General features: G+C 45.3%; 1 protein-coding gene across 3 annotated transcripts in view; it reads right to left on the bottom strand.

Annotated features, from left to right (window-relative positions):
- Slc39a14 (solute carrier family 39 member 14) overlaps positions 1-24,119 on the bottom strand; it is a 51,552-nt gene extending 27,433 nt beyond the window's left edge. For 2 of the 3 annotated variants that reach the window (XM_042667211.1, XM_042667210.1), the window contains exons 1-2: positions 23,984-24,119; positions 22,775-22,893 (exon numbers count right to left, since the gene is read on the bottom strand). The gene's annotated coding sequence lies outside the window, so the exon portion shown is untranslated. The remainder of the gene's footprint in view (positions 1-22,774; positions 22,894-23,983) is intronic. The other variant, XM_042667212.1, reaches the window with a different exon arrangement.
- Between the last annotated feature and the right edge of the window lie 3,083 nt (positions 24,120-27,202).

The following is a 27,202-nucleotide window of genomic DNA, read 5'->3' on the forward strand; positions in this document are numbered from 1 at the left end:
TCCTCAGTAGCTAGGATTACAGGTGTGAGCCACCAGAGCCCGGCTCTAGAACATTATTGTTAAGATTTTGTACAGATTTGTTTAAGATACCAGGCAGAAATCTCCAACTATGAAAGAATTCAGAGAACAAATCAGTTTCCTTGCTAGGAAGAAAATGATTTCACAGTGAAATGTAGTTAATAGCACAGTAATAAAATTAAAAGAAGAGTTGTAGTATGGTTCAGTAATAGAGTGCCTGAGGCCATAGTTTTTTTGTGTTGGCTTTTGGTGTTAATGTGCCAGTGTTATAACTTGAAATCAAAGTCTCACACTTTCATTCAGTTTTCTTGTTCATGCTTGGCAGTCTACCACTTTAACTATGCCTCCAGTCCAGCTTTTTTTTGCTGGTTAATTAGAGATAAAAGTATCTTGGATGTATCTTCCTGGACTGGCTTCAAACCTCAATCCATGGTTTTGATCCACAGCACAACGAATGAAGAAATAAGCAAACAAAGAGCTCAAGAACATTGAAACCATGACAATGTGACTGCTAAGTGTGAAAAACACTTAAATAAGAAATAACAATAATAGCGGGCACCAATTGCTCACGCTTGTAATTCTAGCTACTCAAGAGGCTGAGATCTGAGGATCTCAGTTTGAAGCCAGCCCAGGCAAGAAAGCCTGTAAGACTTTTATCTTCAATTAACTACCAAAACGCCACAAGTGTGGAGCTGTAGCTCCAAGTGGTAGAACTCTATCTAGTCTTGAGCACAAAAAGCTCAGGGACAGTGCCCAGGCCCTGCATTCAAGCCCCAGGACATAATAACAATAACAACAACAACAATAATAATATTATGGGTACAAGATATAATCTAAATGTTATAAAAATGGAATTTCAATAGTATAATTAAAATGATCAGGATATGATCATTTTAATTCACAGCTAACAGTCATTTCACAGCTAACAGTCATTACAAACTGTTTGAAATGAAAACACAAAAGTACAGATAGGGCTCACAAGTTATTTTCTAAATTATCTTTTATAAATAATGCATTTCTTTAAAGCTTAGTAGTTTTACTTTAATCTCACTGCAATTTCTTTTTCTTTGTTCACATTCAAAGAAATTTTAAGTCTATTTTAAGTTTATTAAGTCTAAGAATTTTAAGTCTATTTCTCCATAACCCAATAGCCTGATATTGATGACAGATATCTCTGCATAATCATATTCAAAGTGTTTTTGGTGTTGCTTTCTCTTTTTTTTGTTTTTTTTTGAGTTTTTTTTTTTTGGGTCCAGTTGTGGGGCCTGCACTCTGGGCCTGGGCGCTGTCCCTCAACTCTTCAGCTCATGGCTAGCGCTCTACTGCTTGAGCCACAGCACCACTCTGGCTTTTTTCTTTTTGCTTATGTGGTGCTGAGGAATCGAACCCAGGGCCTCAGGCATGCAAGGCAAGCGCTCCACCACTGAGCCACCTTCCCAGCCCGCTTTCTTTTTAACTTCAGTCCATATGGGTGCAGTAGTCTAAGATGGGTGCACATAAAATCACAAGTCAGAAAAACTTTCTAAGTATGGTTCAAAATTTAGAACTCATAGAAGTCAGCACTTATACATCTCATTACAAAAACTGTCCAACTGCTCTTTTTCCCTAGCTACATGCCCCCAACACTTTCGTGTTTACTGCTTTGTTTTTTGCGACAGGGTTTCAGTAACTTTGTCTGAGCTGGCCTTAAACCTCAGTCCCCCCTCCCTACAATCCCAAGTAGCTCGGGTTACAGGCATGTGTTGTCACTTCATCTTAAAAACTTCCAAGCAGTCTCCAAATACTTAGGAATATTCTTGACATTTCTAGTCAAACAAACATCAATACAGTCACTTGTGTAAGTTCTAGTATCTTCAACCAGAAAACCAGCAATCTTGCAGTTTAGTATTGCGGCAAACACTTCTCTAGAGTAGTTCAAGAAAAACTATCCAGCCTATGGCCCTCCACTCACTCACCAAATGAACATCCCTAAGAACAGGCAGCCGCTCTCACCCCATAGGAGCTATCCCCGGCTGGAAGCTTTACCCAAGCGCAAATACCACAGAGCCTGGCTCAAAAGCATTCAATGAGCCAGTTCTCCAGCCTCCTTTGACCCTCCTACCTAGTTAACTGTTCACTCTCCTACATACCCTAAAAGGCCATGCTCTCTGCTCCCACTTCCTAAGCCTCAGGCTTTGGCTGGACTAAAGGCCACCCAGAGTGGGAGATTTTCACAGATAGATGTGCAGTGCCCCATTTCTTCTCCCCAAGAAAATTCATACTGCTGGGAGGGGCAGGATAAGAACACTCAACAACAACAACAACAAAAAACCCACAGTGATGATGACCCAGAAGCAGGAAATAAAATTAGAACCAGCAGCCTGCTGCTCATCAACCAATATTTACTGAACCCCCTGTGTGTGTGTGTCAGCAGCAGTGGGAGGAAGCTATGAGGCCAGAGACTAGTGGTCAGGACAGCCAGCATAGATAGGCCCAGAACGTTTATTTTGTTCCATGCTGAGCCCAGAGTGGGTTTAATGGTGGACAGGCCCAAGGCTGAAGTCAGAATTGGAGGAAAAGCACATGCTGGGACTTCAGCCCAGCCAGGAGTTGGGGCCTGAGGAAGCCAGGAGGACTTCCAAAACTGAGTCAGGCAGCTGAGGACAGGAAAGGGGCTCATCGGAGCTAGCCAGCACTCCCCACCCAACAACCCATTCCACCCATGCCTGGCCTAGTTCAGTCACCCTTCTCATCATTCACCCATCAACAGTTCCCAGACACTTGATTGCAAAAGTCTGACCTGTGGTGCTGGTAAGTTCACTCCTGTTTGCCAGACCATAGGGTCCAGCATGCGGCTTAGGAAATACGGTGCTCATATCCCACACTTACATCACCCACTAGCAAAAAAAAAAAAAAAAAAAACCAACCCTGGCTTTCTCGGGGTCAATGAAAAAAGGCATGTTCTAGCAGATAAATCATCAGATACCACGGTGAGTCAGAGCGAGAGCCAAAGGTGGGGGCTGCCCCTTGCATACTGTCTGCAGTGCACAGTGGCGCTATGGAATAACGGCCCTCATGGGGGGAAGGCAGAGGTAACCCGTACATCACTTAGTTCATGCAGCTCCTTCCCAGTTCCATCTTCTGGGTGCCACATACTTGCCCTCATCTTGTCCCAAATGCTTTTTCTCAGAAGTCATCTCAGCTACTCCCTCTTCCAGAAAGCCATGGACAATTCCCATTACTTCTCCCCTACTACTTTAAACTGAGTTAAGTTCTCGCCCTGGAAGCTTCTCTAACTAGTTTTTATTCCTTAAAAATCAAAGAGGTCCTCACCTACTAAACCTTCTATATTTCCCCCAGCTCCTTTCCTGGGTCCTGCACCATGCTAGGCATAAAGGGGCCAGAAGCAGAGAATTTCTGCTAGAAGATGAGAAGTGTGCTGTGCCCTCTTGTCACCTGTGTGACCCCCCACAGCCTGAAGAAGAATACAACACTTCTTCCATAGGCCCCCCATCCCCCAGGCCCACAGGCCACGTGTCCCCCAGATCATCTGTAGTCAGCTGTCAGGGTGATGGCTTCCTTCTCCTCTAAGTTCCCCTTTATCTTAAAGTTCACTTATACTAATTGAGCTTAAAAGCTATTTTATACATATCAGGCTTAGAACTCAGTCCAGGAGTTCATTCATCCAACATATTCATTTCCCTTGGTTACCAGGAATAATTACCATGAATTAAGCTACTCACTGGGATGGAAAGGAAGCACTGAGTACCTGTCCTTATACAGCAGGAACACAAACATTGGAGAAGTCACTGACAGCATAATGACAAGGCAATGCAGAGCTCAGGGTCCAGGTGGGCAGGCTAAGCAGAAGGAGAGTCTGCATAGGCTATTAAATGGCCTGAAGACTGATGGGTACTTAAGAGACAGGCTCTAGGCTAAGCACCCAGAGAGTACACCCAGAGCCTGGGAGATGCTGCCTCCTTAGCCATTAGTAGCTAAGCTGCCTGTGCTAGAATTCTGCTGCCCCTATCAGAGACCATGACAACAAAATGGATGTCCCAGGGTCCACATTGAGGAAGAAGGGCCAGCCTCTTTCCACAGGCTGTGTTACAATTCAAGGCCATCCCAGGATTGAGACCTTTTCTCAATTAATAGCTGGGCTTGGCAGTATGGGTCTGTCATCCCAGCTACAAGAGGAAGTGTAAAATAGGAAGATTGTGCCTATGAATTGAGACCCTATCTACAAAATATCCAGTGCAAAAAATGGCGGGAGGCATGGCTCAAAGGATATAGCACTGTGCGGAAAAAAAAGGCTAGAATGCTTGTCTCCTAAGCATGAGGCTCTGAGATCAAATCCTACTACCTCCAAAAGAAACCAGTCAGGGCTGCTCTGCAGGTCACATGAAGGTGAAGAACCTTCATGGTGTTGGGCAGGAAGCATCTTACAAGCTCATTGTGGGGTTTGAGGGGTGAGATGTTGATGATGAGACGCAGAGCCTTAAGCATGCTAGGCAAGTGTTCCATCACTGAGCTACATTCAAGTCCTTGATTTTTATTTTATTTATTTATTTATTTAGGTCAGTCATGGGGCTTGCACTTTGGGCCTGCGTGCTGTCCAGTTGAATCCAAAGATCAAATCTTCGTTTCAGGCTTAACAGCAATCCTAGCCTGGCACACTTGCCCTTCCCCAAGAGGGCTTCATGCCTCAGAAGATACAAGTAGAGTCAGAAAGACCACTTGACCCCAGCACTATTAACAAGTTGGCCCAAGTACCCTACTGTAGAAACCACTCAAAAATGTTAGCTCCAGTTCTCTGGCAGCAACACTTGGCAAAATTTGCCCTCAAGGCCTCTGCCTGCATTGCTCCACCTGCCAAGACTGCCTCCATCCTGCCCCTCCGGCCCTCCTGCAGGCCTGCTCAAGTCCCATTTCTCAAAGGCTATGACCTGACCTGGCCAGTCTTCACAGCTAAGATGCTGAAATGCCCAGCTCTATGTGTATACACGTGTGTGCATGTATGCACAGCAAGGTTGCACATTTCTCAAGAGAAATAGCTCTGGAGCAACGGCAGCACCATCACCCACTAAGTGTGAAACTGGCCCAGTTATGTGCTTTTAGATGAGCGCTCTGGTGATCTTGGAGGAGGCCTTGGAGCAGAGCCTTCCCTCTACTTCCTGCACTTTAACAAAATGGGGCAAGAAGGAATGCCCAGGCTCCCTTCCTGCCCGGCACCAACATTCCTACATGGATACTGCCCACCAGCCTGTGACCTGGCACCCTGTGCTTTCACCTTCTTAGTGATCACAATTCTTATCCACAGACTGATAAGTGAGCCCTGTTCCCATGAGAAAGAAAAAAGAAAAAGGCCAATTTCTAAAGTGGCTTAGAAAGGTGGCAACAGAAGAAATGATAATCACAATCATGAATCATAATTTCTCCAGCTCCTCTCCCACTGTCTGTCCCTCCTCTCCCTCCCAGCACATTCTCTGACCAAGGCCACAGAAAGCTATCATCCAATTACTGAGGCAAGGCCTTCCACATCCTCTGCTCACTACATTGTGAGGCTCGTCATGGAGCAAAGCATCCAGCTCCCTAAGATACCACACACCCAGAAAGAGACCACTCCTTCCAGCTACCTGGGCCTTGCTTTCCTGTACTGGTCCAGCTTTTATCACACATCAGTTTGCTCAGATAAAGGCCTGCTGTGCATTGGGCAGACATCTGTGCTCTGGCCTTCTCATCAGGCATTACTGGTTCTGGGCCCCGTGCTCCCTCCAGAATGCCCCGCCTCTCCGGTCACACCTGCATTTTCCGATCTTCACTTCCCCACTGGGGAGTGTCAGAAGGCTGCACCTGCTCCAGCTGCTCCCCTAGCCTGGGTGTGGCTGGATAGGAAAAGTGGTTTCTCTTTCTTTCCTTTTGCTGAACTCAGCTCAGCTTGATTGTCCTCCAACAGCTCTATGACTTGAGCCATGCCCCCAACAATTTCTATTCTATTCTATTCCAGGACAGACTTCCCTGGAACCAGCCTCCCCATCCTCCTCAGTTTCAATGTCAAGCAGACTTAGAAACTTGGAACAGGCTTAAGTTTCTTTTTTTTAGTTCCTACCTCCCCCTTCCCCATGGAAGGGGCATTAAATTCTGGGCTTCTTGAACCTCACCCTCAGCCCATTTGGATTTAGTTTATTTTTCAGATAGGGTTTCTCACTCTCACCAGAGCTGATTTTAGACTGTGATCCTCCTACCTCTACCTCTACCTGCCTCCCAAGTAGTTGGGATTATAAAAATGCATCACTACACCCATCCTTAGAGGCTTATTAACTGTTTGGGCTTAACAGTCTGATGAAATTGGCAGGAACTTCCTAAGTACTCATTGTGTGGGTATGCAAATCCAAAATACTTATTTAAAAAGGCATAACCTCACTCTGTGTAGCATTATGCATGGTCACAAGGTCAAGGGTGAAGCACAGGCTTGGTGTCTTCGCAAAGCTTTCCCAGGTAAGGTACAAAGTTGGGGCAAAGGCAACCAGATTTATAGTTGTTATCACACTAAAGCTGTAGATCAGGGCCACATGGTCAAAGTTTCAATTTTTCAGGTTATGATGGTTGTTTCCAGAAAAGATCATACAAAAGAAGTATCATCTTCATAAATATGGCTGCTTATACCTTATTTCTATGTGCCCTCTCCTCCCCCTCCTACACTGCTTTCCTATTAAAAAGGGATCAACATTCTAACAGGACTTAAAGGCTTACCCTTTCCAGCCAACACTAACCCCAAGAGGCAATCGGATTGTCACACAGAAAGGGTTCTTGATTGTGGTTTGTATCTTGGAGACAAGCTCAGGTTTGGATGACTTTCATCCCCAGGGAAGAAGAACGGATGGACCTAAGCTTCGTTATAAATATACTATTCACCAAAAACCTGTAGACAACCCAAAAGCCCCTGAACAAGAGTATACTGGCTGGGCAAAGTGCAGGTGATTCTCAGGAAGGAACCTGAATATGTGGATCTGAATGTGTGCAACCAAGCACACATTCAGAGATTTCATTTTATTTATTTATTTATTTTTGGGTCCCGTCATGGGGCCTGAACTCTGGGCCTGGGTGTTGTCCTTCAGCTCTTCAGCTCAAGGCTAACACTCTACCACTTGAGCCACAGCGCCACTTCCGGCTTTTTTCTTTTTGCTTATGTGGTGCTGAGGAATCAAACCCAGAACCTCATGCATACAAGGCAAGCGCTCTACCACTGAGCCACCTTCCCAGCCCCACATTCAGAGATTTTTAATAACAACTGCCTTTTCAAGTTTTTTCTTGAAGACCTTCTCCAGCAAAAGCTGGAAGGACTGTCTCAATCTGAAGATGGGGAAAACCCATCCAAACTTTCCTACTAAAACCAACAGAGCACAAGAAATCTGAGTGGTAAAATGTTGAAATATCAGTTAAAATAGAATTTCCTAACTGGCCTTCCAGTTAGCACCTACCCCTCTACTATTAATCCCCATCCCTGCCCTAGCACACAACAAATACACATCATATACTCAAATCTTCTAGCTACAACCTTAATGACTCATTCTCCTAACATATAAATCTGGCTGGGTTTGGTAACTCAAACCTGTAAGTCTAACTACTCAGAATGCAGAGATTGGCAGGATGGAAGATGGAAAATGGAGGTTAACCCTGGCAAAAAGTGAAACAAGACACATCTCAAACAATAGAGCTGGGCCTGAGAGTATATGTATGCACCTGTCATCCACACGAGTTAAGAGGCATATATAAATAGGATCAGGGTCAAGATAGCCTGGTCAAAAACATGAGACCCTATTTGAAAAATACTAAGGCAAAAAGGGCTCAGGAGGTAGCTAAAGCAGTAGACAACCTGTTCAGTAAGCACAAGATAATGAGTTCAGAGCTCAGTTACAACAAATTAAACAAAACAAAGGAAAGTATGGATTGGATTACAGTTCTTTCTTTGCATTAATCCTTCCAATGACTTTCCAGTTAAAGTAGATGGAACTCTAACCTCTCATTCCAGACCCTTGCCTACCCAACTAGCTCTGTGGTAGAAGACCCTTCTGACTGGTTCAGCACCCAAGCCTTCTTTCTGTCCCTTTAACCCACCAAGCTCTTCTGATCTCAGTCTTTGCACTTCCTGTAACCTGGGCCTAGAAGGCTCTGGTCAATATCTTTGTAACAGGCTTGGTTCAAAGGTCTCCTCTGGTGTTGAAGGTCACTTTGTACCAAAACAAAAACAAACAAAAACAAAAACCTTTCTCCTAGTCGTTCAGAACTCTAGCATCCTACTTCATTTCCTCTAAGCACAAATCATTTTCCAAAATTCTTCCTCTCTCATGATATATATTAGCTGTCTCCTCTTACTAGATAGACAGTAAAACCCCATAAGGGCAGAAACTGGGCTCCTATTTGATTCCTGGAGCCTGGCACATTGTCAGTCTCCAGTGAACACCCAAGACTGGGTTCCCTCTGCCCATTTATGGCCAACACACAGCTGGGCTTCTCTTCGGTGTCTGGGATTCAATAAACCACATCAGCCTGGGAGTGGGGGGTGGGGGGTGGAGGAAGCCCCTCTCATGAAGGGCCACTTCAGGGAGCTGAAGATCCCAGATGACAAGTTAGGTAGCCTATGGTGGGGTGCAGGATCCAAAAGAAGGTAGAGGAGAGAGGGAGGCCCAGGTAGACAGCAAAGGTACCCAGGATGGAAATCATCTGATAATCCCAGCAAAAAGGAACATTTTACCTTTCTGTACAGCAAGGGAAGAAAAAGGGAAACCCATGAGTACTGGCTGTCTCTAGAATTTCTCAGCTACTCATGGAAACTCTGAGTTTCCTCCCATTACGCACACAACCCCCAGGACTTGCCAACAGCACAGAGGCTGGGGGAGGGGGCTTGGCAGTGGCTGCCAGGAAGAGGGTGTGTGAGTGAAAGTAAGCAAGGTCACAGTTGCGCTGGTCCCCAGAGCTCACATCCAGTCACCACAGCCACCCATGGCCAAGGACTCTGCCACATGGGTCGGCTGGCAGTTAGCAGGGCAGCCAAAGAGGGACGGGCAAGGACAACACGGGATATCTGTTCTCAGGGCTGGACAGGCTGTCCCACAGGGAACTTTGGTCAGCTGCCCGGGTCTGGGGGAGTGGATGCCTCTGTACTTTTTGCACCTTTCTGGGAAAGGAGATGGGAATCACATGGCTTACTGCCCTGGAAACTACCCAGGGACCTAGTATCCTGACAACCTGCCCAGCCTGTCACATGGGAAGTACCCGACTCTGGAGGGGACGGGGGATGAGAAGTGGAGAATGATGCTTGGGCTGGGGAGGGCAGCGCACAGGACACATCACCTGGGAGCAGAGCCAGCCTTCCCGCAGGCCAGCATGCTGCCATTGGTTCCAAGCCCTGTACTCTGTGCTCTAAGAAAACAAGCATCCCTGGGGACTGGCAGGGGAGCCCTCTGGCTTCCAGGAAAGGACAGACAAAGTGCAGGGCCTTCATGACTGACAGACCCGTTTGGACTTGCAGTAAAAGAAGTGAAAGATCCCCAGCTGGTAAGAGCTGCTGCCTTCCTGGAGGAGGAGGAGCACTCAGGAAAGCTGTTGGCCTCTGTGTCCCACCTGGAACAGGCACAGGAAAGGGCCCCCAAAGAACGGAGAGGATCTTCTCAAATTAAGATCCAGGGATGAATTGGCAGGGACTGCAGTTCACCAATATTTAAGGGCTGACTGAGGGTTGAACGTCTCTTACCCAAAATGATTGCTATCAGAAGCTGCTCAGGTTAAAAAAAAAAATCAGATTTGGGAACATCTGCATGGACTTTCTTGGGTTTCAGAAATTTATTTGTTTCATACACACCTTGTAGACATAGTCTGCAGGTAGTTTAAGATTTGTGTGTGTGTGTGTTGGTCCTGAGGCCTGAACTCAGGACCCAAGCACTGTCCCTGAGCTTTTTGACTCAAGGCTAGTAGTGCTCTACCATTTGAGCCATAGCTCTACATGTTTTTTGGTAGTTAATTAATTGGAGATTAGAGTCTCACAGTTGTAGATAACTTTTTTTTTGCTTGATCTTGGGGCTCCAACTCTGAGTCTGGGCGCTGTCCCTGAACTCTTCAGATCAAGGCTAGCAACTTCTAGTGTTCTAGTAGTTTATTGGAGATAAGAGTCTCATGGACTTTCTTGCCTGGGGTGGCTTTGAACCTTGATCCTCAGATCTCAGCCTCCTGAGTAGCTAGGATTACAGGTGTGAGCCACCAGCACCCAGCTACTTTTTTTTTTTTTTAAGGATTTTGTGAAAAGGTTTCAGTGTGTAATCTTCTATTTGTTTGACATTGGCATTCAAAAAGCTTTGGGTTTGGGAACATTTCAGATCTCAGATTTTGAACATTTACTCAATTCCATACTTCTATTCCCTTTGAGTATCTATTTTACTGAATTCTCATCGATGTTCCAACTCTGCCAATGTGACACTAAAAAAAAAAATGACTTTATAGTTCTGGTAATTTGTACTTCTTTCACTCCCAGTTTGGCTGAACACATTCTTAACTTTATAAACATTAATATTTTTGTTTTACAAATTTTCTATGGCTCTGCTTTGTTCATGCTTGCTCAGTTTGCTCAGTTACATTCATCATCTTTTACTGGTTTAAGAGTTTACTGGACAATGAAAATAGTAACCTTCTGCTGTATGTTTAAATAATCTTTTTTTTGTGTGTGTGTGCTGGTCCTGTGCTTGAAACTCAGGGCATGGGCTCTTTCCCTAGGCTTCTTTGGCTGGATACTAGCATTCTACCACTTGAGCCACTGTGCCACTTCCAGCTTTTTTTCTAAATAGTTAATTGGGGATAAGAATCTCACAGACTTTCCTGCCCAGACTGGCTTCAAACCACTATCCTCAGATCTCAGCCTCCTGAGTAGCTAGGATGACAGGTGTGTGCCTGGAAAAACTTCTTAATTAGTTGTTTTGCCTTTAATTTTTACTAACTGGTATAAGTAGCACTATTTTTAAACAGAGGTGAGATTTTAAGAAAAAAGTCACCATTTTCTTTAAGGCTCTGATTCTAATACCATGCTTGGAAAAGCCTTTGTCACCCTGAAATAAGACTGCCTGCATTTGCTTGCACTTTAAAAACTTAAATTTCATCCAGGCTCTAGTGGCTTACTCTTGTAATCCTAGCTACTCAAGAGGCTGAGATGGGACAATTGTGGTTCAAAACCAGCCTGGGCAAAACCTCTATGAGACTCTTATCTTCAATTAACCAGCAAAAAGCTGGATTTGAGGTGTGGCTCAAGTGGTAGAACACCAGGCTTGAGTGAAAAAAGCCAAACAAGAATGTGAGGTCCTGATTTCAAGCCCCAGTACCACCACATATGTAGAACTTAGAAAGAGGATTTCACTTTATTTTTTTTCTGGTCAGTCAGTTATCCTAGTATTGTTTAGTGTGTAATTGACCTCTTTTAAAAACCTAGAAGCCATTTCTGAGCGGTAAAAACTAGAAGTAAAGCCAGTCACGTCCTGTGTACTGGAGCCCGCATAGTGCTGCTCCACGTGCATTTTCCCCTTCTCCTTCCTGACTGTGAGTATAAGCTAGAGGGTGACAAGCACCAAGGACATATATGGAAGATGGCAGAGCAGAAAGACAAGCGAGAAGAGCCTGGGTCTCTTCAGGCACCAATGCTCGGGCATATTGGCCTCCAGACTGCTCATCTCCGGAGACTTAAAACACTAGCACTGTTTAGACAGTCATTCCCAGCTATACCACACACTTGTATGCACACCACTTCTTCCTCTTTAGTTTTATAGTAATGGTAACAAGAACCGCTAGGATTTATTGCTGTTGCCAGGTATGTACCATGCTAAGCAGTTTGCATTATTTCATTTAATCTTCCCAGCATTTTACAGCATGTCCCTAAGTACAAGATGTATTGGTGACAGATTTTCAAAATAGGGGAAAAAAAGACTGTATTAAGTATACCCATCAACAACACACTTCCCTATTTTGAAAAATACAACAGTAACAGTTTGAGGTGATCAATATGCCAATTTCCCTGGTCTGGTTAATATATTTTGTTTATATGTATTGTCATATTATACCTTATACGGCCCCCTAAGTATGCTATCACATGTCAGTTTTATTATTTATCTTTTAGTACTAGTATTTGAACTCAGGACTTTTGTGTGTGTGTGTGTGTGTGTGTGCCAGTCCTGGGGCTTGAGCTCAGGGCCAGGGTACTGTCCTGAGCCTCTCTGTGCTCAAGACTAGCACTCTACCATGAGCCACAGTGCCACTTCTGGCTTTTTCTGTGGTACTGAGAAATCAAACCCAGGGCTTCATGTATGCTAGGCAAGCATTCTACCACTAAATCACCTTCCCAGCCCTGAATTCAGGACTTTTCTGCTCAAGTACCAGAATCTTGAAGAGTCCTGCCTTGCAAGTAGCTGAGATTACAGGTATGAACTACTGGTGCCAGGCCAATTTTGGTGTTTTTTTCCTTTTTTAAGCTAAATTTTGTCAGGTGACTTTTTAAAAAAATAATAATTTACAAACAACCAGTGGGATGCTCATGACACATATATAAGTCTAGCTACTCAGGAGGCTGACATTTGAGGATTGAGGTTCTGAGCCAACCAAGGCAGACAAATATGACTCTTATCTCCAATTAGCAAACAAAAAGCCAGAAATGGAAGCATGGCTCAAGTGATAGAATGCCAACATTGAGCCCAGGTATCAGCAAAACGTAACTAAAAAAAAAAAAAAAAAAAAATCAAGGAAATGTGATATCACCCCACTTTACAGATGAAGACACTGAGGCTAAGAAGGGAAGAAGCTGTCATGATAGTGTGTGTCTATATTCCTAGAACATGGGAAGGGAAAGCAGGAGGACTGTAAGTTCATGGCCAGTATGAGAAACAGAGGGAATTCAAGGCCAGCCTGACCTATACATACAATAGGCCTTGTCACCCAAAAAATAAAAAAGAAAATTCACACATGAAGAATGAAAGAACTGATTCAATACTACAAAGTGGAGCCTGGTAGTATACATCTATAATCCCAGCTACTTAGGAAGCAGAGGCAGAAAGATCACAAGTTCAAGGCCAGTTTGGGCTACCTAGTGAGACTTCATTTCGAAAACAAATATAGGGGCTGGGAAGGTGCCTCAGTGGTAGAGCACTTGCCTTGTATGCATTTGGCCCTGGGTTCGATTCCTCAGCACCACATAAGCAAAAAGAAAAAAGCTGGAAGTGGTGCTGTGGCTCAAGTGGTAGAGCGCTAGCCATGAGCTGAAGAGCTGAGGGACAGCACCCAGGCCCAGAGTTCAAGCCCCACACCGGACCCAAAAACAACAACAACAACAAAAAAAACCCAAAGATATACAATAACAATTCAGAAATAATACTATTTGCTAATTACTACAACACATACTGAGGTCTGTTTTAGGGCTTTGTACTTTTTTTTTTTTTTGACATGGGGCTTGAACTCAAGACCTTGGTGCTTTCCCTGAGCTTTTCTGCTCAAGATTAGTGCTCTACCACTTTGAGCCACAGTACCACTTCCAATTTTCTGGTGGTTAATTAGAAATAAGAGTATGAAGGACTTTCCTGCCCAGACTGGCTTTGAACTGAGATCCTCAGATCTCAGTCTCTGGCCAGCTAAGATTACAGGTGTGAGCTACTGGTGCCCAGCCGGACTTTGTACTCCTGATTGTTCCATTTATCCATCCTAGGCCAATGACACATTTTTCTTCCTTTAGTGAAGTAGGTCACAAGCTTCTTTTTAAAGTTGTTCATGGCTATTTTTCTACATATATTCTTTCAGAAACACATTTCAAATCACTTGGTCAAGTCCTCAAACCATTTCAGAAATTCACTGGATGAAAATTATCTTTTTGCGGGGAGGATGCAGTACTAGTGCTTGAACTCAGAGCTTGGTGATTGCTCTGCTTGCTTGCTCAGCACTTGAGCCATGCCTCCAAGTTCTGCTTTTTTGCTGGTTATTTCGAAGGTGGAGGCCCAAGAAACTTTTTTGTTTGAGCCTCAACCTCCAATGCTCTGGATCTCAGCCTCCTAAATAGTTATCATTATAGGTATATACCATCACACCCAGCCTCAACAGCTAACATTAACAGACTACCAATACTCTTGGGCATGGGTAACATAACGATGAACAAACAGATAAAACCTCCCACCCTCACAGACCCGGCATTTTTGCACTAGCTTCAATAGTGAAAAACAAACTGGGCATGGTGGCTCCTACCTGTACTATCAGCACTTAGAAAACAGAGACAGGAGAATCATGAGTTCTAGGCCAGGCTGGGCGATATTGCAAAAGAAAGCAATATAACTATACCATGGAGGGGAATTGTTAAAATAAAGGCAATCCATATAACAAAATATACAGAGATCAAAAGGGGATTCTAAGTCAGTCAGACTTCAGTTTAAACCTAGAATCTGAATTCACCAACTTCAAAGATTTGGATCAAGTCAAAACTCAATTTTTTTTTTTTTTGGAGGGTGTGGGGAGTGGTACCAGTGTTAGGACTTGAAAGCAGGGCCTGGCTATTGTCCTAAGTTTTGTGCTCAAGGCTAGAACTCTATCACTCCACAGCTATACATCAGGCTATTTGATGGCTAACTGGAGATAAGAGTCTCACAGACTTTCCTGCCCAGGCTGGTTTTGAAATGCTATCCTCAGATCTCAGCCTCCTGAGTAGCTAAGATTACAGAAGTGAGCCACACCTTCCTTAGAGTAGCTAAGAAAACTAATAAATAAAAAGTATCTGGCCGGGCACCGGTGGCTCACGCTTGTAATCCTAGCTACTCAGGAGGCTAAGATCAGAGGATCTCGGTTCAAAGCCAGCCCGTGCAGGAAAGTCCGTGAGACTCTTATCTCCAATAAACCACCAGAAAACAGGAAGTGGTGCTGTGGTACAAGCGGTAGAGCACTCGCCTTGAGCTGAAGAACTGAGGGACAGCACCCAAGCACAGAGTTCAAGCCCCACGACTGACCAAAAAAAAAAAAAAAAAAAAAGTATGTGATATACAGAACTTGCTTTGTGCAAGAAGAGTGATGTGGGAAGAAGTTTGTGACAGGTCGGTACAGGGTTCAATCACCTAGCAGCATGGGAGTGGGGGTTACCTCAGTTCTGGACCAGGGCTTCCTGTGTGAGGCCCAGTGTCTCTCTATCTACTTCTGATTCATCAACCTTGTGCTAGCCTGACTTTTCACATGGGCTAGATGCTGGCATACCCTCTAGCTAGCTACAGAGGCTTACTTGAACTCTTTGAACTCCGTTTTTCCTCTGTTAGAGAAGTCCTGTGGGATACCCGCTCACATTCTCAGCCGTGCATGTTACAGGTCACTGTCACGCTCAACAGGACCTCTTAGTACAGGCTGTACTACAAAGCAACTGGATCCAGAATGGGGAGGACCCTCCCCCCCGAGTTTTCAGATCTGAGCCAACACTGTGGACACAGAGAGCCTGGGGCCCTAACCCCTATAACAGCTAGCCCTGATTTCTGTCTTAGGTCTGGAGGGAATTTCCCTTTTTTGCTGGGTGTGGTGGTGCATGTCTGTAATCCTTGCACTTGAGAGGCTCACTGAATCACTGACTTCCAAGTCAGCCTGGGCTATAGTAGCAAAAACATATCTCAAAAAAGAAAAATAATTTAATCTTGTTTTTGTTTTGTAGCTCCATCTTTCCACTATTCTGAGTCTAGGAGTTTCAATAAGACTCTCCAATTCACCTATCCAAAATCTCAGGATGTGAGCTGATTGGGAAAGAGGAATTTGATGAAGAAATTTTGTTAAGTTTCAAGAATTTGATGATGAAATTATGTAAAATTTCAAGAAGTCATTGGATGTGCTCTAAATCCAATGACTCATGTCTTTTTTTTTTTTTTTTTACTTCCCTGCTCCCCAGTACTGGGAATTGAATCCAGGACCTTGTACGTGCTAGGAAGACTTCTACCAACAACTTGAGCAATGCTCTGAGTCCCTGCCCCACTGAGGTTAGGAGGATGTGGACACAGACACACAGAAGGGAAGGCCACGTGAAGACAGAAGCAGGCATTGTGATGTTGTCACAAGAAATGCCAAGAGCCACTGGAAGCTGGAAAGGATAAGGAAGGATTTCCCCTGTGGCCTATTGGAACAGAGTCCTACCCACACCAGGGTTTCACACTTCTGATCTCCAGCACTGTGAAAGAGCCTTCCTGTGGCCTGTTAGGGAACATCCTAGGCAAACACCTCTGGTGCCCAAAGTCTAGCTTGATCATTTGATCTATGGTTAGAACTCTAAGATGATCACCAATAACCCTGTCATTGTGTGTGGGCAGGAACTGTAAACAAGAGACTCCAAGCCTGGGATTTTGTTACACAAAAGGGATTCTGCAGTTCTCTGTTGACATTAAAATAGCAAAGGAACCACTAGGGACCTAGAGGAACTGAGAGAGGCTCCAGATTGTCACCCAACAGGGGAACAGTGTGGGGGTGGGGGAGGAACCTCAGTCCTTCAGCCAGGTAAGCTTGGTGGTGCCACTCTTCCAGGTGAGAATGCCAGCTAACACTTTGTAGGCATTGTACTAATCTGCTTGCCTGCTCTGATAGAGAGACTTTTACTTGCTGCAGCAGTTCTGGTGACAGGTGGCAGGGCCTGCCTGGGCACAGGGTTGGAGACGTAACACTTGGAAGTAAAGTGCTTACCTAGAACACATCAGGCCTTGGGGCTCCATCCTGGTACCACAAAGAGGCCGAATCTGCATGCCTTCCCATTCTAGCTGCCTTCTCATTGACCCATCCTACCCATAATGTTAAGTGCAAGCCCAGCAACAGCAGATGGTATTGTAGAAATGCATAACAGGTATTTCTGACTAGGTGTTGGGCCAGGCAGACTTTGACTTCTAACATCACAGTACAGTATGTTCAATGGGTCAAAGAGCTCTAAAACTAGGAAATGCATAGGAAGATTGCCTAGAACAGATGAGGAAAGTAAAACAATGAAGAGAGTACAAGCATGTGTATTGAGGGGCAGACTTGAGGGACAGACTTGAGGGACATATAGAATAGACAGATGGAGTGTTCAGTCCATCCCAGTGTAGCTCTACGTGCAGAATCCCATATTTGTGAGGGATGCTCACCTCCACTCTGGATTCCGTCATCCCATAGCTGAGGAGTGAAATAAATCCACACCGTAGATTGGTGTCATGGTAACATCAGATAACACAATTAGAAAATGAACTACAACCCAACATTAAGACAATGATTCAATGGACTAGGTATGGTGACGCATGCCTGGAATTACATCTATGTGAGATACTGGGTAGAAGACTGTGGTCCATAGACAGTCCCAGGCAGAAACACAGGTCTGCTATCTGAAGAAACAGACTAAAGCAAAAGGACTATAAAGACTCAAGTAGTAGAGTGCTAGCTAAGCAAAGGCCTAGAATTTAGGCCCTGGGAGGAGAGAGGGAGAAAAAGGAGGAGGAAGAGAAGCAAAGAGAGGGAGGGAAGGAGAAGATGGTAGATCATTGAGAGGGGTTTTTCTCTGTTGGAAAGGAATAAAACCTTGGTATTAGATTGGAGTAAGTGGTATCAGCACAAACTTATGTTTTCAAATACAAATACAGAAATCGTGATATGTAGATGTATTTATGCATGGGTTAGTGTCCATATTTCACAGCCTCCATGTGCTAAGAGGTCCAGCAGCAAAGATAACCCCAGTAGTGAACAGCACTTTAGCAGCAATCAGTTTTGTTTCTCTATACCATCTGGCTCCCTGGGAAGTGGCTGATTCTAGAGTCAGAGCAGAGAAATGACAAGAAAAGCTCACAGGAATATCTTAATGTACTATAACACAAAAAAAAATTAAAATAAAAAAACGAGAACATAGTGCTTGTCAAAGAACACAGGACAGAACTAAGGAAATCTTAAAATGGCCAAAGCTGGGTTCAGTATATGTGAAGCCCTGGGTTCCATTCCAGGTACCCCAAAGAAGCTTAAAGCTGGAACAATTTGAGTGATAAATAATGATCATAGAGTTGTATTCCACAGAACAAAACCTGATATAAATGGGAAAGAAAGGCCAGCTCTTCCTGACAACAGAAACAATAAACCTAAGAGGAAAGAGGGAAATTGAGACTCATTAGGCAAACAACTCAGAAATTGTTGTTGCAACTAAGATCCACAGATGGATGCTAAAATTAGAGGGGGAAAGTACAAGGAGAAATAGGATTGCAATCTACAGAGGGAGGAAGATAATAACTTTTCCAGTGAGAAGATGCAGTAGACACCAAGTGGTCAGGTAAACATCAGCAGCAGAAAGACGGAAATGGTTGAGAGTGTAGCTCAGCACAAGGACCTGGTTTAGCCCTCAGAAGACACGCTCACCTAAATGCCGGACATGACTACCTCTTTATGATCCTCTGAAAAGGATGTAACATTATGCTTATGTTTTTGCTTAGAATCCATGACCACATTCTAATAAGAGCAAAGACCTGTGTGCTACAGAGTAGAGGAGATATGAAGAAAAAAATCTCAACTAAATGAATTAAAGGGTGGCAGGTCAGATCCTAGACCAGAAAAACAACATCAGGAATGATATTTGTTACATTTTTTTAAAGGTCTACAACTTATAATACACCATGCCAACGTTGATTTCCTGCTCTTGATAATTGTACTACAGCATAAAGAATCTACTCTTGCAACTCTTTAGAACACCTCAATTTAAAATAAAAGGCTGGGTGCCAGTGGGTCACACCTGTACAGTAATGCTAGCTATTTATTTATTTATTTTTGCCAGTTCTGGGGCTTGAACTCAGGGCCTGAGCACTGCCTCTGAGCTTTTTTGCTCAAGGCTAGCATTCTACCATTTGAGCTACTGTGCCACTTCCGGCTATTTCTGTGTATGTGGTACTGAGGAATCGAACCAGGGCTTCATGCATTCTACTACTACTCTACTACTAAGCACTCTATTACTAAGCCACATTCCCAGCCCTAGTTATTTAATAGAGGTTAAGGTCTAAGGATCAAGATTTGAAACCAGCCCAAGCAGAAATGTCTGTGAGCCTCCATCTCCAATTAACCAGCAAAATGCCAGAATTGAGATGTGACTCAAGTAATAGAACACTTGAAGAAAGAAGAGCATCAACAACCTGAGTTCAAGCCCCAGTATCAGAACAAAAAAATTAACTACAACTAGAACATAGTGTGGTAGCCATTGCCTGAAATCCCTGCATTCAGGAGACAGAAGCAGGAGAATCTTGAATAGAAGGCTATATATAGCAAGAGATCTTTTTTTCTTTTGTGTGTGTGGGTTTTTTTTGGTTGGTTGTGGGGCATGACAGCATTGTCTCTGAGCTTTATCGCTCAAAGCTAGTGCCATACCATTTTGAGCCACAGCACCACTTCTGGTTTTCTGGGGGTTAATTGGAGATAAAAGTCTCACAGATTTTCCTGCTCCGGCTGGCTTCAAACCATAATTCTCAGATCTTAGCATCCTGAGTAGCTAGGATTACAGGTGTGAGCCACAGGAATCCAGCACAGCAAGAGATCCTGTCTCAAAGAAAGGGGGCAGCAATTAAATAAGGTGTGTGCATAAAAGTGGGATTGTAAATATGGTTCAACTGTTTTAAGCTCTAATATTTTTTTAAAAATAAAAAGCTAAAAGGCACCAGTGTAATCCTAGCTATTCTGGAAGCTAAGATTTGAGGATTGCAGTTCAAAGCCAGTCTGGGAAGAAAAGTCTATGAGACTCTTATCTCCAATAAACTATTAATCTCAAGTAGAGCTGTGTCTCAAGTGGTAAAACATTAGTTTTAAGCAAAAAGAGCCCAGGGACAGAGTCCAGGCCCTGAGTTCAAGGCCCAGGACTGGTACAAAAAACAAAAAAAGAAAAACTAGTTAAACAGATACAGCTAAACTTTTACCCAGCAATCCCATTTCATAGAATTCCAGACTCATACACATAGGAAACACCACTTGCACAATGTTATTCATTGAAATCTGGTACATAATGGAAAAACCTAACTTGAGGGAAATACATTTTAAGAAACAGAGTACTCCATGGTGTGGAACACTAAGCAGCCATAACAGAGAACAGCAAAAACATTCCATGAATCCATATGGAAAGATCGGCAGATCCAGACTAAACAAAGGGAAGGAGGAAGAAGGGAAGCAATAGAATTACAGGGGCTATTCCTAAGCGTGATTTTTGGGTACAATCTCAAGTCTACTTATTGGACCTAAAGCTACAAAGAAAAGGCCTTGACCCTAAACCACAAATCTCAGAGAAGGGACCAGGATGTAGCTTGGTGGCACAGTCCTTGATTACCCAGCATGCTCTAGGCTCTGAGTTTGATCCCCAATACCACCTTAAAAAAACGTCTCTGTGAATAAAACAAAGATATAATTTTAAGAGAAAACAGATTACTGAAAGCATGGTTGTTTGTTTTTTTTTTTTTTGGTACTACAGATGAAACTCAGGGCCCTGTGCATGCCAGGCAAGAGCTACCTTGTTGAGCTACATCTCCATCCCTTTAATTCCCAATTTTTTTTTTTTTTGGTTGTGGGGTTTGAACTCTGGAAAGTGCACTGTCCCTAAGCTCTTCAGGTCAAGGCTAGTGCTCTACCACTTGAGCCACAGGGCAACTTTCAATTTTCTGGTGGTTTATTAGAGATAAGAGTCTCATGGACTTTCCTGCCCAGGCTGCCCACAATCCTCAGATTTCAGCCTCCTGAGTAGTTAGGATTACAGGTGTAAGCCACCAGCACCCAGCTAATTCCCAACTTTTAATGGATATTTTATTAAGTATGAATACTGAGTGCTCTGAGAGCCACTAGGGACTCTGGTAATAAGCTTAGGACTGTCACACAAACCCCAGAACTCTCCAGGGCCTGCGGCTGCAGGTCAGGAGGCTGTACAGCAGTCAGGTCTCTGGTTGCCAAGATAGGGAATTTGGTATCCCAAGACTGAGCATGTTCTCTTGACAGATAGATTCTGTGACTGTCTCATCTTACATGGCAGGTTCCTGGCCTGGTCCAGAAATCTGGACCAGGGGGCAGGAGGCTCTGCCTCCCCATCTCATCTGGGCCCAACGAGAGGCACATCTGGAAGGTAAGATGGCTGTTGGGGCTTGGAGCCATTGTGGTGCCACTGCCCTTTGCAGGCAAGAGGCCCTGGGCTGGCAGCAGTCCCAACTGAGCAGACTCTGGACTCTTTATCTCTTGGCATTCCGACAGCCGCCAACCTGGAGGTCAGAGAAGGCCCTCTATAGAATCTTGTGTGTGTTGTTGGGACAGAGGGTGGAAGGGAGGTTGACAGACATAACATGACCGTTCTGTGATCACTTCTCATTCTCTCATCTCTGGAGTCTGAAAGAGGAAGTAGGAGATGCTCCAGAAGAAACTCCTGTGACAAAAGCAAAATCCACCTCCCTTTCCCTCAATACACAGAGACAATTGTCACCTGCACTTCAAGGTATCAAGAAAAAAACAAGTACGATCAGCAACTTTTCCATACTTAGGAATCAAAATAAACACTTCTTTGGTATTCACCTACCAATTGGACACTAGGGAGCAATGTTACCTGGGGACACCAATTAACCTCTCTGGATCCAGTATCTTTCAGTTTTTCAAATAAACTCCATCCAGATAACATGCTACCAGGTCTGTGGTTTGCAAAGGGCGGGGCATTCCTTTCTTCCGGCATCAAATGTGACCAGGTGGAAGTGCTCTGGCACAGTGAGGAGAGGAGTTCCTGATGCTAGACGGCACTAAGGAGATCCCAAGACTGTATGGATATTGGATGTGGGTTGAAGTTCATCTGGATATGACCAGGTAAGGAAAGGGGAAGATAGGAAGCCTTTGAAAACAGGAACACACACACACACACACACACACACACACACACACACACACACACACACACACACACACACACACACACACACACACACACACACACACACACACACACACACACACACACACACACACACACACACACACACACACACACACACACACACACCCCTTTCCTGAACATTATTAGCTTAGAGGAGGAGTATCTCTTCTTTGAAGAACTATTTCCAGAATTAAATACAATGGTAAAGCACCCATTCCACCCACAAGGATGACAAGTTCTAGGCACAATCACAACAGCCCATGAGACAGTTAAAACAGACCCAAGGGGTTATGAAATTTCTCACTAGAGTAAGGAGGCCAGGATTTGGACACGTAGACATCTGACTCGGAAGTCCTAAACTCTCCTTCCTGTCACCATGCACTACCTGAACTTCACTGCCCCTAGCAGCAAGAATCTCAGGTAACCACCTCACTGTTCATCTATGGTGCCCATCAAAGTGCCCCACTCAGAGCACAGCCATGTGCATCAGACCTGCTCTTCTCAGCAACTCTGGCTTTGGATCTGTATTCTGGGAATCATGGGGCTCTGTACCTCAAGGAGCCCATAATTCTGACTCCTCTTCTTGCCTAAATGACAAGGATAATAACACAGTTACCCCCACCCCCACCCTTTGTCAGTAGGCTTCTCAGCCAATAGTGGTCCTCAGCTTGTCCTCTTCCATAATCCCAGAGGCTAGGTGAGTAACAAAAGCCAGAATAGGTAGGAATGTGTGTTCCTTCCAGAAGAAGAGACAAGACCCAGAGTTTTCCCTCTCCACTGTTCAATTCTCCTCATCATATCTAGAAAGTAACTTAGTCTACTAGTCCATCTCCTGACCATTACACAACTGAAACAAAACAAAACAAAACTCACCTGAGGTGCCAATAAAACGGGAATACGTGGTTTATAACCCCAGCCTCTGAAAGTTTGATTCTGGACAATCCTTCAGGTGCTTCCTCAAAGAAAGTTCCTTTCCGTGTTTAGGTGAGGGCCTACATTTTAAGAGGTAATGATTATAGAAACGTACATACTGTAGATAAGCCATCTAGTCGGACCTTAGTCATCCTAAAGCTAGAAGCTAAGCCTCAACAGAAGCAGAAGCCAGAGTGACCACCCTCAGGCCAGCTCCTACCATCACCACCCCCAGCAGGCAAGTGCTGATCTCCATGGCTGGAGGCTACCAGGAAAGAAATGACGAAAAGTCAGAAATTCAAATATGGATTGCTCAGAGAGGAAGAATCCGGCACTCTGTCCCTGACCAAATCATACTCGAGTCCTTTTGGACACGTGGAACCATGCAACTATTTGGAAAAAGCAGTTTTTTGGGGACCTAGGCCCAGGCTAGCACTAGATCCTTTAAACTGGACCCTCAACCTAGAGAAAGGGCAAATTTCTACGTTTTGATTGGACCTCAGGATCCCAAGATGAAACTGCCTGGATTTTTTTTTTTTTTTTTTTTGGTCCCGTAGCCCTAAGACGCCAAAAGAGGGCAGCCTGAACCCAGACCACCTAACTTGGTCAGTCGGAACAAAAATAACCCAAGAGCCATCCTCGCGGTAAGCCAGGTTGCGGGGGGAGGCGGTCAGCGCCTCCCAGGAGTTACCGGGTCCCGCTACCGCCCCGCAGGAAAATTCGGGGCATCGATTTTGAGCTTCGAGGTGATGGGGACCCACAATCCCCAGAAGGCGCAGCGCAGACCCCAGTGTCCCCTCGAAGCGGACCCAGGGTCCGCGCATCAGATTTGCCCGTGCGCCGGGCTGTCGCCACGCTCCTGCGCTCAGGGTCCCCAGGTCCCTGGAAGCCCACCGCCGCTCTCTGCGCAGCTACCGGCGTCCTGGGCGCCCTTCTCGGCCCCATCCCGCGCCCTCCTGCCCAAGGGACAGTCGCTGTGACCTCCTTCCTTCCCCCTCGCCACCGTGGCACCGCGGCCAGGTGCCGGCCGCATCCGGGCGCGCGCGCTCCCCGGAGCGGCTCCGGGTCCTGTGTGCGCCGGCACCCCCGCCCCCACCCGGCGCCCCCACCCCGGAGCGCGCCGCCCCTGCACGTCAGTGCCCATCCTGAGCGCCCGCTCTCCGCTCTCACCTGATGCCCGGCGGCTGGCAGCAGGGCCCGCGCAGCCTCTCACGCCAGGCCCGGGGGTGACCGGCAATGAAAGAGCGGTTCAGCCGGAGTGTCCGCAGAGACAGCTAGAAGCCCCCCTCCCTGCGTCCGGGCTCCGTCGAGATGCGCATGCCCGGCTATATACCCCGCGCGTCAGCGACAGGCCCCGCCTACTAGGGCCCCGCCCCCACGTGGCAGGCCCCGCCCTGCCGGGCTCCCCTGGGCCTGCCACGTGGGGCGACCGGCGTGCAGCCGCCAGGGAGCCAGCCAGCTCCGGGCTTCCGGCGCCGGGCAGCCCGGACTCGGCTGGTTCGGCTCTCTCCAGCCTTCCCTCGAATTCCATCCCTGATTCACCGAGGCCCACGGGCTCCTCCTTCTTCTGGAAACCTCCCATTCCACTACACCTTCTCCCCACCTCCGTGGGAAGCGCTCACACTCTGGCCTCCGCCCTCCCAGGTCGAACGCCTTCCTCGCTTGAAATGAAGCCTGCACTTTAACTCTGCTGACCGATGTCAGCAGGCTTCTCCCCTCCCGGCCCATCCTGAGACGCTTTCTAGGAGGGGGCGCCCCGGACTCTTTCCACTGCAGAGCTCCCACAAGCCAAAAGAACGAAAATGTCCCGTTCGAGTTCCAAATCAACCAAATGATCCTCGCTTTTCAAGCTAGATCTCACACCACTTAGCCGCAATAACCCAACACCTGAAGGAGTCAGACGGGGCTAAGTGTGCCTTTATGTGCGAGGGGACATCCTGGAATCTCTTCCGTTGGGGGACTGGCCTATTGAGATGGAAGTCTGCCTTCGGAAATGCAAATTTCTTGACAAAATAAACCACCATTTAAACTCTGGTTGTCCCACCTCGGGCGAGTTGTGGATTATTTCCTCTAAAGCCAAACTGCTGACACCTGGGTCTGTGGAACTCAAGAGGAAAAGGCTTTAAGTAGAATGAGAGCCGACGGAGTCTCTGCCTCTGAAATTTGGGTAGGAAAAGAGGGACACACAAGTCTTGGAGAGCACCGCCCCACCCCCCACCCCCCGCCGTGAAGGCAGCGTTAAGGGGTTCAAAAAAAAAAAAAGCAGGCAGTCCCTAGAACAGAGATGGCAGGAAGGACCACTACCCATCCCCCCCATCCCTTCCCCCTACCCGCCCCCCCTCCCGCCCCTCAGCCTGCTCTCTGGGCTGGGGGGAGGATGGGAAAGCAGCAGTGAAGCCAGCGATGGATCTTCTGGTCACTCTGGAAGAAGAGACTTGCAGGACCCTGGGATTTCTAAAATTCATTTATCCTCACCTGTAATTACAATGCTCCAGTGGGTAAGGGGGACAAAAGTGCTATTGAATTCTCATTTATTTTCCAAGTAAATTTAAGGTAATGATAACTCTTGCAGAAATTTCCCCAGAGCTCTTTCATCTCTGTAATAGCCCTTTATATTTGTATTTCTTAGTTAAACTTGCTGTTCTGCCAACCTTATGTCATTCACTTGTGACTAAACCAAAGGGCTGTCAGAAAAAGTTCCTCATCAGGCTTTTCCTTAAAGAATGGGAAAAAAAATGCGTAGCCCATCAGAAATAAAATACTTCAAATACATAGAGCCCTGGATAGTATGAAGTCCATAAGCACAATTTTTTTTAAAAAAGTTCTTTTCTTGCTATAGCAAGTAGTTCTATGGTTGTTTTTTTTTTTTTTTTTTCTCCAGTCAATACAATAATGCTACTCCTGGGAAATTTAGGTATTCAAGCACTCAGAAAGTGCGGAGAAGGGAGAGGAGGAAGGACAGACACCCACCATAGGGCCTAGCATGCCATTCTCACTTCTCTGCAACCAACTAAAGGTAGAGAGAGCTGCCAAAGTCCACAGGGGCAACCAACACTGATAAGCTATCAGTAATCCCAGAGGGGCATACAATTAATTATTAACGTAGCTCAAAATCAAAAGGTCATGTCCCCATATCTAGACTCCCCAATTCTATAGGTTTATGTTAATTAAATCCTACATTGTCATTGTCCTGCATGCATAGTGCCAGTTCAGTGCCCCAGTGGTCCTACCTTTTACCCCCTCCATCCCACAACTTAAGTATGTCATTGTTAGAATCCTAACTATTCCTCCCCCTCTCCCGCAAAACGTCTCTATTATTCTGAAGTATATTTGATCTCCTTCCTTCTTTTCTTCTTTCCTCCTTTCTAATTCTTCTTTCTCTTTAGATTGGGCCTCATTCACTTTGTAACTCAGGCTGGCCTCAAATTTAAGGTGCTCTGCCTCAGCCTCTAGAGTATAAGTATGAACCACCACACTGGAATTTTTTTTTTTTACCATAATCCACATTAGAAAATACCTTACTCCAATATAAATAATACACCAAACATTATACAAAATGTCAACTGGGGTTATAGGTCAGAGGAAGAGTGCTTGTCTAGCATTTGGGAGGCCCTGGGTTTGATCCCAGGACACACATACACACAAAAAGCAAACTACAACAAAACCCACAAAATGTTAATAATACTCAATGCACTGGTAATACATAATTCCTTTTTAAAAAGTAGTAACAAGGATGGAATGTGGCTTAGTGGTTGAGTGCTTACCTAGCATGCATGAAGACCTGGGTTTGATTCCTCAGCACCACATAAATAGAAAAAGCCAGGAGTGACGCTGTGGCTCAAATGGTAGAATGCTAGCCTTGAGGGAAAAGAAGCTCAGGGACAGTGCCTAGGCCCTGAGTTCAAGCTCCATGTCTGGGGGGAAAAAAAAAAAGTAACCATCTGACTAAATTGATTCCATGACCTTTGTTGGATTGTGATCTACAGAATAAGGCTTATGATCCACTTTTCCCTTCCATGTACCTCATTTCTATTCCTAGTATTACACGCAATCTGCCTGGATTTTAAGAAATTCAGTATAACATCTAGTGTAACATCTTACACATAACCAACTCTGAAGAAATATTTGCTGGATGAATGAATAGTCCAACACACCAAGTTTGATGCTGGGCAATATTTAAGATAACTGAGCACCAGAAACTGATAGAACATTGTTGCTATTCTGCTCAAACCATGTCTTTGTGCCAAAAGTATGTAGACAGATTTCTCCTATGTGAAGTGAGGGAAACAGCATTAGGCAAAAAGCAAGAGAATGGAGAGCTCCTCCTCCTACCTTGGCTGTGCAGAGTGGAGCCAGGGACTCAGAAACCAATACCCCATTAGGTAGTGT

Source organism: Dipodomys spectabilis, unplaced genomic scaffold (assembly GCF_019054845.1).
Source record: "Dipodomys spectabilis isolate Male_0828 unplaced genomic scaffold, ASM1905484v1 ptg000380l, whole genome shotgun sequence".
Lineage (NCBI taxonomy): Eukaryota > Metazoa > Chordata > Mammalia > Rodentia > Heteromyidae > Dipodomys > Dipodomys spectabilis.